The sequence below is a fragment of the Homarus americanus genome, unplaced genomic scaffold (assembly GCF_018991925.1).
Source record: "Homarus americanus isolate GMGI-L3 unplaced genomic scaffold, GMGI_Hamer_2.0 scaffold2548, whole genome shotgun sequence".
NCBI lineage: Eukaryota > Metazoa > Arthropoda > Malacostraca > Decapoda > Nephropidae > Homarus > Homarus americanus.
This window is the reverse complement of record NW_024751204.1, coordinates 58769-75921: the sequence shown is the minus strand read 5'-3', so window position 1 is coordinate 75921 and position 17153 is coordinate 58769. Positions and strand designations below refer to the sequence as shown.

General features: G+C 40.0%; 1 protein-coding gene across 1 annotated transcript in view; it reads right to left on the bottom strand.

Annotated features, from left to right (window-relative positions):
* The window catches only part of LOC121854556 (lachesin-like), a 153505-nt gene that overhangs the window by 122809 nt on the left and 13543 nt on the right, over nt 1-17153 (bottom strand).

Sequence of the window (17153 nt, the reverse complement as noted above, 5' to 3'; positions counted from 1 at the left end):
AGATTGGTGTTTTGTATAGAGACCGATACCAGGCAGCTAAATAACTATTAAATCGGTATTTTTTGTTCAGACACCGATGCCAGGCCGGTACTAGAGAATGAGTTACCGGTATTAGAGAACTAGTTACCGGTACTAGAGAACTAGTGACCGTTACTAGAGAACGAGTGGTCCCCATTCGCTCTTAATATTTTATATTTTTTTAAGTATCTCTCTCTCTCTCTCTCTCTCTCTCTCTCTCTCTCTCTCTCTCTCTCTCTCTCTCTCTCTCTCTCTCTCTCTCTCTCTCTCACCTTTCCTCCTTTCTTACTTCTCTTCTATCCTCCTCCTCCTCCCTATTATCTCTTTTCCTCCCTACCTCCTTAATTGTGGTAGTAGTAATAGTAGCAGTAGTAGACGACAACAGTTGCAGATATTGACTATGAGGCAACAGTCACTGAATGCCGCATAGATCTGCGGCTCAACTAACTCAACACAGCTAGGATAGTTACTCATGTATTAGGATATTTAATCTTAAGGTAATAAAATAGTGGCGAAGGTGTGGCTATTGGGGGAGGCTGGAGGCCATTAAAAAAAATAAAAAAGTAATGGTAGAAAGAGGAAGACGCGTAGCCAGACAGTCTTAGGGCCTGAAAATTCGTAATTTATTGTTTTCCCCGCAACATAATTCTTCCCCTAGACGCCGAGGAGAGGCGGGGGATGGTGTTGGCCTTTCTAGGGATTTTTGGGGGGGTGATTTTTTTTCCCTAACAATCGGAGGAAGATGATATTACGGGCACGTCGATTTTATTTGTTTGTTTTTTTGTGTGTTTGCGTGATTTTTTTTCTTTGTTTATTTACTTTATTTGGGGAATAATAATTTTTTTCTTGTATTTTTATTGTTTTCTAATTTTGGTCGTGTTCTCTCTCTCTCTCTCTCTCTCTCTCTCTCTCTCTCTCTCTCTCTCTCTCTCTCTCTCTCTCTCTCATACATTGGCTTCCTGTAATAAATAATACCATAAAAAATATTAATACAAACGATATACGATACAAAACCTGATATATGTAAGTAACCATAACCCTCCTTAGGTATCTCCCTTATTATATATATATATATCATAACACCACGGAGAGATATATTGAATTAAACTATAGTATTCGTTATATATATAATGAGTAGTGTGGTGTTGTATGGTGTGATTCATTGTGGTGTTCCAGCGATTGTGTTTTCCCGTGTGTGTGTGTGTGTGTGTGTGTGTGTGTGTGTGTGTGTGTGTGTGTGTGTGTGTGTTTTAATATTATTTGCGTTAATCCCTTTTTCTTTGCTTTTTACCGATTTTTGTTTCTGTTTTAACTCGTGTGTCTGTATTTTATTTTCTTGTTTTATTGTGTTTATTTATTTTTATGGTGTTTTCTTTTCTTTTATTGTTATTTGTTTTACTGAAATTTGGGTACAGTGGCTGAGGGGATACAGTACTCGCCTTCTGTCCTAAGAGTCGCTAGCTCGCTCCCAGGCAATACAACTGTGATTCTGCACCTTACTTTACAGTTGGGAAAGTGAAGGCGATCGAGTGTAGTGTTGAATAAAGAAACTTAGTGTGCTTTTTTTTCTCACTGTTTTATTGTATTTCTTTTTCTTGTTTGATTTATTTATTGCTTTTTTTATTATTATTACTGTTATTATTATTATTATTATTATTATTATTATTATTATTATTATTATTATTATTATTATTATTATTATACTACTTCTACTACTACTACTACTACTACTACTACTACTACTACTACTACTACTACTACTACTACTACTACTGATGATAATGATGATGACGGGAAATAACAGATCTATCAGCTTAATAACTACAGTGTTCAATGTATAATTTATCTCCCATAACAGGTTCTATAACTCACCTGCTATAACCTGTCATAGTAAGTTATATGAGCGGAGGATATATTAGTATAATAACACGGTCATACTTCCCACACCGCCATATTTACTCTTGTGTGTTGATGAGCGAATTCCTGTTTTCCATTAATTTTCTCGTTTTTTTCCGTTTTTTTCGTTTTTTTTATAATTTCCCGTGTTTTTATTTCCCACTTTTTATAATTTCCCATTTTTTTATAATTTCCCATTTTTTTTATAATTTCCCGTTTTTTTATTTCCCACTTTTTATAATTTCCCACTTTATAATTTCCCATTTTTTGTAATTCATTAATTTCCGTTTTTCCTCCACCCCTCTTTTATAAATTCTCGTTTTGTGGATTAATTCCTGCTTTTAGATTAAATTCCATGTCGTATGAATTTCCCCCAATTTTTAGAGGGGGTTTGAATATTATTCTCTGTTTAGGATCCGTTCGCGTTCCTGGATAAACCTGATTTTTAAAGGGGAGGGAATTTTGGCGTTTAATCAGCGTTGCAATATTGTCCATGTTGCAGAGAAGCACGATTTGCTGTTGATCGGGGCCATGATTTTCACTCCTATTTCGACAGCTTGGCCCCCTCCCCTCTTTTCCTCCCCCCCCCTTTTCCTCCCCCCCCCTCCTCCTCAACCTCTTTATCTCTCCTCTCCTTTTTCCCCTTCCCTCCCCCCTTTCCCCTTCTCTCCTCTTCCCCTTCCCCTCTCTCCATCTTTCTCTCTCTTCCTCTTCTCCAACCTCCCTTCCCCCTTCCCTCTCCTCCCCCTCTCCACCCTCCCTTCTCTCTCTCTCCCCTTCCTGTTCCCTCTCCCCGTCCTCCCCTCTCTTGCTAACTACAACGACAACATTTGCTTAAATGATGCATGCTTAATATTGTTCAAACGCTACTACTGTGTGTGTGTGTGTGTGTGTGTGTGTGTGTGTGTATAGAAAATTCCGACATTCACTTTTAAATATCAGAATAATTATGACTTCATATCTCTTCTCTCGGTATACTTCAAGTTCTCTAAAAATATATCCCAATTTCACACCAAACATAACCAATTTCCCCATCAAAATATCGCCAATTTCCCCAAAATATCACCACCCACACACACACACACACACACACACACACACACACACACACACACACACACACACACACACACACACACACACACACACACACACACACACACACACCAAACAGAGCCAAATTTCCATAAAACTATCGCCAATTTCACTTCAAAATATCGCCACTTTGGACCATACAACATGGCAGCCACAATATTTCGCCCCTAAACTGCCCCCTGGTCCGCCTCCCCTCCAAACACTCGCATTCTTCCGGGCTTTAAAACCATTCAATCGAATCAACCAATCAATCTTTCCCATCGCCTCTGTCCCTTTACCCTTCCGTTATGTGGTGGAGAGGTGGGGGTGTGACACTACCAATCGCTTTATGGGAGGGGAGGTAAGGGGAATTGGAGGGAGGGGATTGGAGGAGTTGGAGGGGAGGGTTGGAGGGAAGGAGAGGTTGTTGGGAGGAGATTGGAGGCGAAGGAAAGGGAGGGAAAGGTATGGAAGAGGAAAAGAGTGAAAGTTAAGGGGATTGATGGGGTGGAGGAAAAGGGGTAGAAGAAATGGGGAAGGTAAGGGGAGGGACTGGAGAGGTGGGGAAGACATGAGAGAGGAAGGAGAATGTGGGGAGAAGCTGGAGGAAAAGAGAAAAGAGGGGGAGGGAAGGATACGTGGGTAGGGCAGAGGTGGAGGATGGAAGAGTTGAGGGGAGAGAGAGAGAGAGGGGAGAGGGGAAAGGAAGGGGAAGGGTTTGTTTTCCCCTTTCCTTAATCCCTCATCATTTCCTCTCCTGATCTAGGGGATGGCGGGGAGGGAGGAGGATTGTGTAGGGGAGGGAGGAGGTGAAGGGGAGGATTTAGGAGGGGAGGGTAAGGAAAGAAAGGAGAAGGGGAAGGGTACAGAATGGAAGGGAGGATAATTGAGCAGGAGTGGGGAGAGGAGGAAGAAGAATTGGGGAGATTGAGGAGGTTAGGATAGAGGAGGGAGAAGGGAAGGGAGGGAGAGAACCAGAGCGAATGGTGGGAGTTTTTGGTCCCTCCTCCCCACCTTTCCCCACCTCTACTATATAGGGCTTCTTTCCCTCTCCCTCCCGCTATCCCCCCTTCCTTCTCCCCCTTCTCTGCGCCCTTCCCTTCCCTACACCTCCCCTCCTCACTGTACATGGTCATTTAATATATAATATACAATAAAAATAAGACTCAATAACGAAGCATTTTAAATTATAATCAAGAATTAGAGGAGATTAATATTGTGAGCCCCCTCCCCTCTCTTCCCCTCTCTACCCCCTCCTTTTCCCTACCCATCCTCCTCACTTCTCTATTATCTTCCCCGCCTTCATCTCACCTCCCCTTTCCTTCCCTTCTCATCCCCTCCTTTCTCTTTCTCCTCCCCTTCACTCCCTCCTCCCTCCTCATCCTTTCTCCTCCCTCCCCCCCCTCCCCCCCTCCCCCTCCCCCTCCCTTCCTCCCCCTCCTGGTAACACAGTTGTTGTTGAAATAAATAATAACTTAATGAACTGTAATAATGAAAAGCAAGAGATAAACAAATGTAGAGCCATGGAATTCTTTGCCTCCTCCCCTGACCTCCCTCCTCCCTCCCTCCTCCTCCTCCTCCCTCCCCTCCTCCTCCTCCCTCCTCCCTCCCTCCCTCCTCCTCCTCCTCCCTCCTCCCTCCCTCCTTCCATCCTCTCATTCCTTATTTACTTATATCCCTGTCTCCTTGTTTTATATTCACCTCACTCACCCCTTCACTTGATTCTCTAGTCCACCCTTCACCCCCTCCCTACTCACCCTCTCCCCACCCCACCTCAAGTCCTCCCATTTCCACCCCCAATCTCTACTGCCCCCAATTCCCACCACCCCCCACTCGACCACTGTAATAAGGTAAGACAGACGTAAGATCTAAAATTATCTGTATTGGTGTCAGGGGGCAGCAAGATGGCGGCTCCAGGACCCAGTTACCGGGAAATTGTCTCAACTACAGCAGGAATGTTAAGTAAATGTGGGTCCTATAAGCAAGACGGCCCATTAGGGAGAGAACGGGCGGTAATACTGAGAGAACGTGCGGTAATACTGAGAGAACGTGGTGTAATACTGAGAGAACGGGCGGTAATACTGAGAGAACGTGGTGTAATACTGAGAGAACGGGCGGTAATACTGAGAGAACGGGCGGTAATACTGAGAGAACGTGGTGTAATACTGAGAGAACGTGGTGTAATACTGAGAGAACGTGGTGTAATACTGAGAGAACGTGGTGTAATACTGAGAGAACGGGTGTAGCTAACAGAGAATGGGTATACCGAGAACGGGCGGTGGTTATTGAGAATCAGCGGTAATACATTGAGGAGAACGGGCGGTAATACAGAGAACATGGTAATACTGAGGAAAGAACGTGGTGTAACATTGAGAACGGGCGGTGGGCTACTGAGGAGAACGTGGTATTACCGAGAACGGCGGTAATACTTCGAGAGAACGGGCGGTAATATTTAGAGAACATGGTGTAATACTGAGAGAACGTGTAATACTGAGAACGGCGGTAATACTGAGAGAACGGGTGGTAATACTCGAGATAGTTATGGTGTAATACTTTGGAGAACGGTATTACTCGAGAATGTGGTAATACTGAGAGAACGGTGTAATACTTTCGAGAGGAACGGGCGGTATTATTGAGAGAACGGGTGGTAATACTGGAGAGAACATGGTGTAATACTGAGAACGTGGTAATACTGAGAGGCGGTAATACTAGAGAATGGAAGTGGTAATACTGAGAGAACGTGGTGTAATACTGAGAGAACGTGGTGTAATACTGAGAGAACGGGCGGTAATACTGAGAGAACGTGGTGTAATACTGAGAGAACGTGGTGTAATACTGAGAGAACGGGCAGTAATACTGAGCCTTTTCATCAGTATACATGGCAGCATTGCACTCGATCTCCTTCACTTCCTCAACTGTAATGGAAGTTCCTCGATGCCGTATTCTCAAGACAGGAAGCTAGTATTGTATTCACTCTGCCACGCCCCCCCCCCCATAGCCTAAATATTTTGCCTTTTAGATATATTTTGACCTTTGTTAAATACGTTAGGTTAGGTTAGGTTATTAAATCTTTGTGTCAAGACATATTTTTTTTACAAACATGATTATTTTAACTACGACAGGTTAATGAACTATTACGCCAAACCCCTTAACTAGTTTTGTGTGACCTTTAACCTCTTATGTAATGACCCAAAACTACTCAGATCTCACGCTATAAAGACCCCCTTGAAGTGGTCCCAAGAACAGGGTAATATTATAAACCATCATTAATATTACAGTAGTTTTAAAACGTGTTTATAAACCAACAGGTCCTTAAATTATATGTTTTAAGGGGGGGGGGCGGGGGGGGGCAGGGGGGCAGAGAGGACATATGATAAACCCTTAAAAATATGAAATAATAATCTAAATAAATAAATAAAAGCAAGCAATTGGTACACACGTTCTCTCTCTCTCTCTCTCTCTCTCTCTCTCTCTCTCTCTCATTTGAAAGTAAAAGAAAAAAGTAAACAAAAACTTTCATGGAGGCATTTTGAGACATACTCCTTAATCCCTCCTTTACTCCCCTACCTACTCCCCTCCCCTATCCTTCACCCCTCCCCTATCCTTCACCTCCCCTCCTTCCCTCCTTCACTCTCTCCACCTCGTCCCTCCATCCCTACTTCAGCGATTCCATCCCTCCCTCTCCATCCTACTTCTCTCCCTACTCTCCCTCTTTCACCCCCCCTTCCTTCCTTCCTTCCTCTCCATCCCTCAACCCCACCACCCTCTCCCCCCTTCCATCCTCAACCCACCCACCTCTCCCCCTTCATCCCTCAACAAGCACCCCTTCCCCTCAACCCCACCTACCCTCCTCCTTCCCATCCTCAACCCACCACCCTCTCTCTCCCTTGCCCATCCCTCAACAACACCCCCCCTCCCCTCTCTCCCCATTCATTTATTAGCGGGCTGGGAATATCGGCATTACTTTGTCCGGATGTCGATTTATTGAGATGTAAATCTCGACCAGGAAGATACCGTCGTAGAATAATTAATTGAATTTTCTTGGGCTTTTGCGACATTACTCCGAATATTTGCGTTGCTCGGCCCCTCAGTAGTATTGTGTTGAGTGGTAGTATTGTGTGTGTCTGTGTGTGTGTGTGTGTGTGTGTGTGTGTGTGTGTGTTAGTGTGCTGTGTGTTAGTGTGTGTGTGTGTGTGTGTGTGTGTGTGTGTGTGTGTGTGTGTGTGTTAGTGTGTGTGTTGGTGTGTGATGGGGTATAGATGGGCTGGATTTGGTCAGGAGACGTGTAGTGATGGAGGGATAAGATGATGGATAGAGGATGGGATGAGAGAGATAAGGTGGGAGGAAGAACTAGGATGCGTGTATATGTATGCTCGGCCATCACTGCAGCACCTATCCATATATGACTCACGGGGTATACGCGAAAAAAGTACCAATGTTACCAATCTTTACTTCCGGGGCTTCTCCTCCTCCTCCTCCTCTCCCACGTTCGTCTTCCCTCCTCCTTCTCTCCCACTTCTATCTACCTTCAGCTTCTCCTCCTCCTCCTCCTCTCCCACGTTCGTCTTCCCTCCTCCTTCTCTCCCACTTCTATCTACCTTCAGTCTCCTGCCCCACATCCCTCTCCCCTCTTTGTCTATCCCGCATTTCTCTTCCTTCCTTCGCATTTCCCACCTCTCTCTCCCTTCCTCCTTTTCCCCCTCTTTCCCCCTCCTCCTCCTTTCTCCCTCCTCCTCCTCCTCCGTCCCTCTTACTCCCCCTCTCTCCCTCCTACTCCCTCTCTCTCTCTCCTACTCCCCCTCTTTCCCTCCTATTCTCCCCCTGGCTGTCAGTCAGACATTTACCCTCTATGGGATCGCCTAATAAAGTAAGCATGGCACAAGTGTGACCCCTCCCTTCCCTGGGGTCCAAACACCAGCTATTGTCACCGCTAGTCACCGCCAGTCAGCTGCTAGTTACCATTTGAAGTTAGTCTCTCTCTCTCTCTCTCTCTCTCTCTCTCTCTCTCTCTCTCTCTCTCTCTCTCGTGTTTATCTACCATACCTATCTATCTATCCTATCTTATCAGAAAACCCATAAATCAGCTCTATAATATCTTCTGATTTCCTTTTATCTCAGCAGAAAATTGCATCAGCTGGTATTGTTTACAAACAAAGCACACGTGGTAGTCTTTAAGAGGCTCCGTTTTTTCCAATCGGCTCAAGAATTACTCCCTATGCTGAATTCTTGCCTAATGGGATAGGTATTTATTCGAGAGAGAGAGAGAGAGAGAAGAAGAGGGAGAGACCAACACAATGACTGAAAGGTAAATTAATAAAATAAACTTTTCACAGAAGTTAAAAAGATTCCCCAATTTACTATGATAATAAAAGTGTTTTATTTTTATCACGTCTTTTATTTTTGTGATAACGTTTCGTGGTGAAAGAAGACACCAGACATTATATTATTAAAGTCTTCGTTGACGTCTGTAAAAGATTTCCAGGTGGACACTGTGCACTAGATATGCTACTGTACGCGAGTGAATTACCAATGTTATTTTCTCACTTTTAAGTCTTTATTTTTCTCTCCTTCTCCCTTTTCTTTCTCTCATTAACCACGTCTCATTATCCCCAGTTCCCACACCTTTTATCACCGCCTTCACTCCCCGTTCATACCTAGTGAGAGCGGCTACCGGGCGGCCACCACCATAACACTGTGTTCGATACTCTACCGTGGCCATATCTTCGGCTTCGTGGGATATTAAAGAAAATTCTGTTGGGTTGCGAATGGCCCGGATTTCGCCGTTCCCAACCAGATATTATTATTCCTTTTTCATTTTATATTAAAAATTGTGTTATTAATGACGGGGTACATTTATTATTGTTATTTTTTTTTACTCAAACGCCTCGCACGTTGGAGCTGTTTTGTTATCAGGTTGTGACCAGCTGGAAATGAAGTGATTTTTTTTTTACGTTATTTAGGACGTTAGAGTAGGACTGTAGTCGCTTTTTTATCATTGGGAGTTTGCGACTTGTTCTTTTGTTTTATTTATTTATCTATTGTTTTGTGTCATTGTTTTTTGTATATTTTTGTAGTTGTATTTAGTTATTTTGTATTGTTGAATTATTCATTAATATTGTAGTGTTGTTTTATATCGATCTTTCCTTTATGTCTATTATTTTTGTATTATTTTTAGTATTTTTTTATATAATTTAGTTATTTTTAGCTTCAGAGTATTTTGTAGTATTTTTTATCTATTATTTCATATTGTATTTTTCAACGCCATATTTTCAAGGGTTTAATTGCATGTTATATTAGAGTATTTTATTTTTCATTGCGTTAATATATTTTACTTCATATTTTTTGTATTTATTTATTTTTTTAATATTTCGTAACTTATTTTTCTTGTTTTCCCGTTCGATTATTCTGTGGATTTTGTTAATTTAGTTTCGTGTCTTCATTCAGTTCCATTATTATTATTTATTTTATTTATTTATTAACATATTATTGCATTACGCTTATGTTATTTATATATTCCTTTAGGTGTGTGTGTGGGGTGGGGTGTAAGTAATGATGTATTCATAGAGGTTATTGAAGGGTACGAGAGAGAAATTAGTATTTATCTGTCAGTGAGTCAGTGAGTGAGTGAGTGAGTGACCTTTATCGATTATCAACAACAAGAAGGTATTGTTCCCAACATTTAATTAATAATGACTTGTTACAGTTAATTGATTTCTGGAATTAAAATAAAACATCTTGGTTAATTAATTATGGCGTTCCCAGTAATTAAGGTGTCATCACTAACTCTTTAGGGTAATTAAGGTATCGTCACTAGTTAATTTAGGTTGATTCTTTTTAACTAATTCAGGTGTTTTCCCCTTAAAGGTAACTAAAATATTTTCCCTTTACATTAATTAAAGTATCTTCAACCCTTAAACCGTCTAAGATATAGTCATTAATCCGGTTTAAGTAAGTAATCGTTCCCTTTAAGTAATTAAGTAATCGTCCCCTTTTAAGATAAGTATAGAATTACTTAGAGGTATATTCACCCTTTAATTACCTGAGATACGGTCCTCTCTCTCTCTCTCTCTCTCTCTCTCTCGCTCTAATAAACACATCTACCTTGGCCCTTTCCACTCAAGTCATACTCCTCCTCATTACTCAAGCAGGAATGCCGTTTCGAGTAGGACTTAAGGAGGGAGCTGATCCTTTATAATTGGCGTGTGTTGAGGCCGCGTTATCCCTCTTCATGGAACTGATTGTGTGTGTGTGTGTGTGTGTGTGTGTGTGTGTGTGTGTGTGTGTGTTCTTTGGCAACCTTTCTAAAACACAAACAAGAAATAGTCGTACCTGCGTTAGTAGGGGCCATGGCCATTCGTTCGGCCGGGTAACATAAAGAGACTATTAAAAAACAAAGAAACTCCCTCCTGGTGAAGAAAAACAATGTCTAACAGTAAACCAGGATGGGCGGCCATTAAGCTGACTGACTCAATAAAAAATTAGACAATATAATAAGTAGTACAATTTATTTTGCATCATGTTATTTTTTTCCTTGCAATAAATGGTATTACGCTGCAGGGAGATGTTGCACGGTTTAGTCTGCAATGAATGAGATTTCGATAATGTGAGTGTGTCGTTTTGCCCGGACAAATGTGTGTTAGTGAACCTTTGTGTTACAGTTTAGCAAATTATTATTAGAACGACGGACGTTGTGTGCGTAAAAATATTAGTAGCATTTTATGTGTTAATTTAAAGCGGAAATATCCCGAGGGAGGATTACGTATATATACAGTAATCCTCCCTCGGGATATATATATATATATATATATATATATATATATATATATATATATATATATATATATATATATATATATATATATATATATATATATATATATGTGTGTGTGTGTGTGTGTGTGTGTGTGTGTGTGTGTGTGTGTGTGTGCAGTTTATGTACATGTGTGTGTGTGTGTGTGCGCCTCACAGGACCACACCGGGATATCGACAAGTTTATGTGTGACACAGAAAGATGTATCTCTCATCTGTGTTTCTCTACCACCATACATCCCGGTGTACTGTATACAACATACACAGTGTATTAATACAATATAGTCGAGGGGAGACTTGTATACAACAAAAGTATTCTCTTTTTCTTTTGAAGGAAGCGGTGTATTTTTTCTTGCAAGAGATCACTGGCAACTTTCAACTCCCAGGCCCCACCCCCTTATAGCCTCCAAGTCCCGCCCCTTTACACCCTCCAAGCCCCGCCCCCTTACAGCCTTTAAGCCTCGTCCCTTGCACCCCGTAAGCCCGCCCTTATATTCTCCAGGCTCTGCCCTTTATACCCTACAAGCTATTTCACTTATATTCTCCAAACCTCGCCCCTTATACCTTCTAAGCCCCGCCCTTTGTATCTTCCAAGCCTTATCCCTTGCACCACCTAAGCCCGCCCCTTATATCCTCCAAGCTCCGCCTCTTTTTTTCTCTAAGCCCCACCCATTATACTCCCCAAGCCTTGCCCTGTCCCGCCCGCCCCCAAATGCCCCTGAAGACCTACGTAAATTTGTACAGATAATTACATAACGGAGGAAAAAGGTAATGCCATAACGTGGAAATGTAAACAAAGCAAGATGGCTAAACGGTAAAATAGGTCATGACGTCACAGAACACAACTGAAGACGTCACAAAGCAGAAATATAGATAAAATATGACATCACGGAGCAGAAATGTAAACAAAGTGACGTCAGATTGCCCGAGGTAAACACGAGTAAGAATAACACAGGAGATAATATGTGTGTGTGTGTGTGTGTGTGTGTGTGTGTGTGTGTCAGTCGTCAGTCAGTCTACCGCAGAAAATGATGATAGAATTCTCATTAATAAACATATCAATCAATATTTCAGGTAAATTTAAAAGAGAAAAAGACTACTGATAATAAAGCTCATGGAGACATCAAAGTCATGTGTGTGTAGAATTCGGAAACCAATACCGTACACAGGTGGATGTTAAGCCTTCATGTTTGCTTGAATCTTAATATTTTTTGAGGGGGGGGGAGTGAGTTTTTGATGGCATGGATTTTTTTTTTTTCATAGATAATTTGTCTTTTTTTTTAAGTTTTTATTCTTTTAATACAGTTTTTTAATGTGATAAATGGTGATTAGGGAGAGAGAGAGAAGAAGGAAAGGATTTAAAGGAAGGCACACACACACACACACACACACACACCCACACACACACACACACACACCCACACACACACACACACACACACACACACACACACACACATGAATTACTTATCATTAATCACTATTCATTTTTCATTCATTGGGTTTTTCATCAGTTTGTGGTTATTTAGTGTTTGTTTAGGTTTTAATGATTTGGTTTATGTGGTTGGGTTTATATTTGGTTTATTAGTTGTTGTTGTTTTTGTTGTACCTGTAGTAGTAGTAGTAGTAGTAGTTGTTGTTGTTGTTGTTGTTGTTGTTGTTATAGTAGTAGCAGTAGTAGTAGTAGTATTTTCATTATCACATTATTAGTAGTAGTAGTAGAAGTAGTAGTAGTAATAGTAGTATCATTAACATTATTTTTACTATTATTATTATTATCATCATCATCAATATTAATTTTCACTATGATCATCATTAATTACTAGTACATTAATAGCACCGTCATCCCCAATAGCAAAAAGTCGTGCATCAGTTTAACAATAGCAGTAACATAATCCATTTTGTTAGTACAGGTAAAACAACAGGTATTGTTACACCGCTATTAGAAATTAGATATTAATTCCCGTCCAACTACACACAGGATAAAGTTCCCATTGGCCAGAGTGATGTGGGAAATGGACGAAACGAGGAGACAAATGAATAGTTAACGAGGGAATTAGATCATAGATGTGGGAATGTATCGTTCAGCTGTTGTCAATTATTTTATTTATTTTGGTTTTCGTTTATGATGTTTAGTTTAGTGTGTGTTGTTGTTGTTGTTGTTGTTGTTTTATATTGATCATTAGGTTAATTTACGTGGTTTGATAATAATAATGATAATAGTAATAATATAATAATAATAACAACAAGAATAATACTGATAATAACAACTACAACAACTACAACAATAATAATAATAATAATAATAATAATAATAATAATAATAATAATAATAATAATAACAAGTAAATAATTATCTAGTCAAATAATCAACCAATACCGAATTATTACACCAAAATTATATATACATTCATACACACATGGTTCAGATCCCCTATTGGCCAATCACCGCTCTTGTTTGGACCCACGCCGAAAACATCACCAATTTCCCTATTTACCTTCAGTAATAGAGAGGCCAATTAAGTAGGGTCGTTGGGGTACTGAATGGTGATTAGTCCCAGGCCTTTGGGGATTAGTTAAGACTGGCGATTTAAAAGCCAGGATTAATCAAACAATTGGGTGGTAGGAATTAATCCGACCACCTGTTATAACCCGTGTGAGGGATTTTATGGAGGGAGTTGGATTTATTTGACGGATTTATCAAGGAATCTTCATTAATCAGCGAGTTTAACTGTATATTTTTGTATTAATGAAAAGCTTAAATTATGACATCTAAATCCGTCAGGTGGATTTAACCCGATTAACTTTATTAAGAAATTTGCCACCATAATCGGGATTAATCAGTTATGTTAAATTCTACACTCTGAATAAGTGATTAATCTAGATTTTACAACTGGATTTAAGAGACATTCACCGTTTGGGATTTTACGGTTAATTAGATATGATGAAATTAATCCCCTAAATTTATTAAAGAAATCCGCGTTGTAACTATAATTAATCTGTAACTTTCAATTATCTTATCGTCGGTGTCTATTATTATTATTATTATTATTATTATTATTATTATTATTATTATTATTTTTATTATTATTATTATGTCATTTAATTTCTTCGTTTATTTATCTCTTGTCCAAGTTCCGCCTTTGGGCAATCGGTGGGCGGAGTCTCACTGTCTATTGTGGGCGGAGTCTCACTGTCTATTGGCTGGTGGGCAGGAGTGGGCGGAGCTTAGAACCACGCCTTGAGCACCAATAAGACAACTTGTGTTCGAACATCGTTAATATTTCAACCCACCAACTTCTCGTTACCAACTAAACACAACATGTACTCAGAATATTCTAGATTAAATAACTTTCGGAGTTAGGTGAGGCATTCGACCTTATTTCGCCAGCCAATCAGAGAACAAATAGGGATGATCTGCTCCGCCCCCACTGATACCCAGGGGAAAAGGGTCGTAAGTAGTGAGCTTGAAGTTTCGACCACGTTGTTTCGAAGCTTCAGAATGTTTCCTCTCTGATTATTGGTTAAAAGGAGCGCGGGATTAGCTAATCTGGTGTCGTAAAGTGATGATATACTTTACCCAATCACATCAAGGATCATATCACGAAAGGATTGAATTGTATAGATAACTAGATCAGTGAATGAATAGATAATTAAATAATAGAGTTGAGTCACTGAATCAGATGCTGTACTCATTTTGTTTCGGCTCTTGGGATAACATACAGTGTGAGAACTAACCTTACAATAAATCCCAGTTTATTCGTAAAGAAACACTAGACGAAACTGTCTCAAATGTCTTTGAACTTACGAGAATATTTTGTTTTGTGTTTATCTGTGTGTTTGTTTGTGAGATAATTTGTGATTAATTCACTACTGTGTTTGTTGTTTACTTGCCTATTAATGAGATTGTCTGTTATATATATATATATATATATATATATATATATATATATATATATATATATATATATATATATATATATATATATATATATATATATATATATATATATATGCACAGTCACAGAGAACATAAACCTGTTTGAGGTCACTTGGTCGCTGTGTTTTTCTGTGTCACTCTAAAATAGTTTTACATAATTCCCTAAACATCAAAAGTGAACAAATTCATTTGCGTTTTTTACATTTCCATCTCTATACTTTTTTTTTTAACATTTACAAATATATTTACTCTTTTATTAAGTTAGGTTAGGTTAAGATAGCTTAGGTCAGCAAAGGTTAGGTTAGGCTGGGTCATTGGGGTCAAAGGCTGGTTAAGTTCGAATTAATTACAAGTTTTCTGGTAATTGCTGAGTGACTGTAATCGACTACCACTAATGTAATTGAAATTGAAATCAATTACGTTCAAAGTGACATTATGATTGATTCAATATTACAATGAAAACGTTTTATTAAACCTTGTGTGTCTGTGCCGTATATTTATGACGCCAGTGGCTGATAGAGGGAGGCCGCCGCCGCTCTCTCTTTGGTACGGAAAAGCTCATTTTTGAGGCAGAATTTCGTAGAGTGATTGTAATCAAATAAATTGTTACTGTAACCCTATAACTGTCCGTGTGTGTTTCTGACAGGAAGGTTCACTTTACTACTGTGTGTTGGTATGTTGTTAGTGTTGCCTGTGTGTGTGTTGGTATGTTGTTAGTGTTGCCTGTGTGTGTGTTGGTATGTTGTTAGTGTTGCCTGTGTGTGTGTTGGTATGTTGTTAGTGTTGCCTGTGTGTGTGTTGGTATGTTGTTAGTGTTGCCTGTGTGTGTGTTGGTATGTTGTTAGTGTTGCCTGTGTGTGTGTTGGTATGTTGTTAGTGTTGCCTGTGTGTGTGTTGGTATGTTGTTAGTGTTGCCTGTGTGTGTGTTGCTCTGCTCTGACCCGTGACTCCCTGTTCCTTAGGTCGTCTTACCTCACCAAGAAACTCCTCAGTTTGATGTCTATAACGTTAACCGGGTTCTATCTGAGGCCGGGTTCTCCTAGGTTCTAGAGGCCGGATTCTCTTAGGTCCTACAGGCTGGGTTCTCTTAGGTCCTAGAGGCCGGGTTCCATCTGAGGCCGGGCTCTCAAAGGCCCGAGTTTACTCTTTTCGCAGTTAATTAATTACGCAGAAATGTCAACAAACTGACCAAATGACACGCGACCTGTCCCACCGTATAATGACAACAAGATAATTAAGGTAACAAGCATATTTCTCCCTCAAATGGCGGGAAACTTGAGATAGAACCTAAGGAGAACAACAAGAGAACCTGACCATCACCACCACCACCAGCAGCAGTACACCTCAACTATCAGGTACAAGTAAATGGTGACATAGAGTGGTCAGTGATTCTCCCTCTAATAGTGAGACAGTGGTTGATGATAATGCTGAAGAGTTACAAAATTTACGGTGTTATAGAGACCGAGTATAGCATATAGAAATTTTTTAATGTTTGGAATATAGAACTAGTCACAGAATCGTCCAGAACTTTTTATAAGACGAATTACAGAATGTTTTAACATGTCTTTAATACTCAATATAAATTATAGAAAATGTTCTGATATGGTATTTATTACAGTAAATGAAAAACACGCCGGTAATATATAAATACAAAATGCAAAATGTTCAACACGTGTCTAGATTCACAACAGATTACAACAATGTTCAATAAGCCTTTGATATGAACTGAACAATGGCCTCCTTGTTTGACGAGAGCTTTCATGAGTTACCAATACAGGAAATTTAAACTGTGCTATTTAAGCTAATCGTCGGTTTCCAACTAGACAAAAATTAGATTTGTATTTTTAGTTTTTTTCCCAGAAGAACAGAGAGACAGTGTGGACTTTGTTTAACTTTTTTTAGAACAAGTTAACATTATTAGCTTTTTTATACTTTTATTCTCCAAGAACGCTAGAAAAACGCTGTGTTAGCTTTTTATAGCTTACAGATTATTGCATTATACCCATTGGCACTGACCTATGATCATTAGCTGCCTCGCGAGCACTACCCCCCAAGGCGCTCTGTATGCCCCGGTTTTGTTTCCCGCCCAATGACAGCCACCATCATCTGTTGTGCGTCGTGGTGGAGAGGTATTAAGCAGAACCCACTCAAAGGTCCCACTCAAGGGGTGATACTCAAAGGTTCCATTTAAATGTCTTCCTGAAAGGGTCTTAATCACTTGCCTTATTCAGAAGTCACACTCAAAGATCTCGCTCAAAAATCTCTCTCGGGGTCCCACTCAAGGGTTCCACTCTCGTCAAACTATATCTCCCTCTATGGCATCAATCTGAATCCCAGTAACATGTTTGATTCTATTATCTTAATGGCCGCTAGAGTCACCGTTAAGGGCGTCTCACCTCCTGCGGGTTAGGAGGGA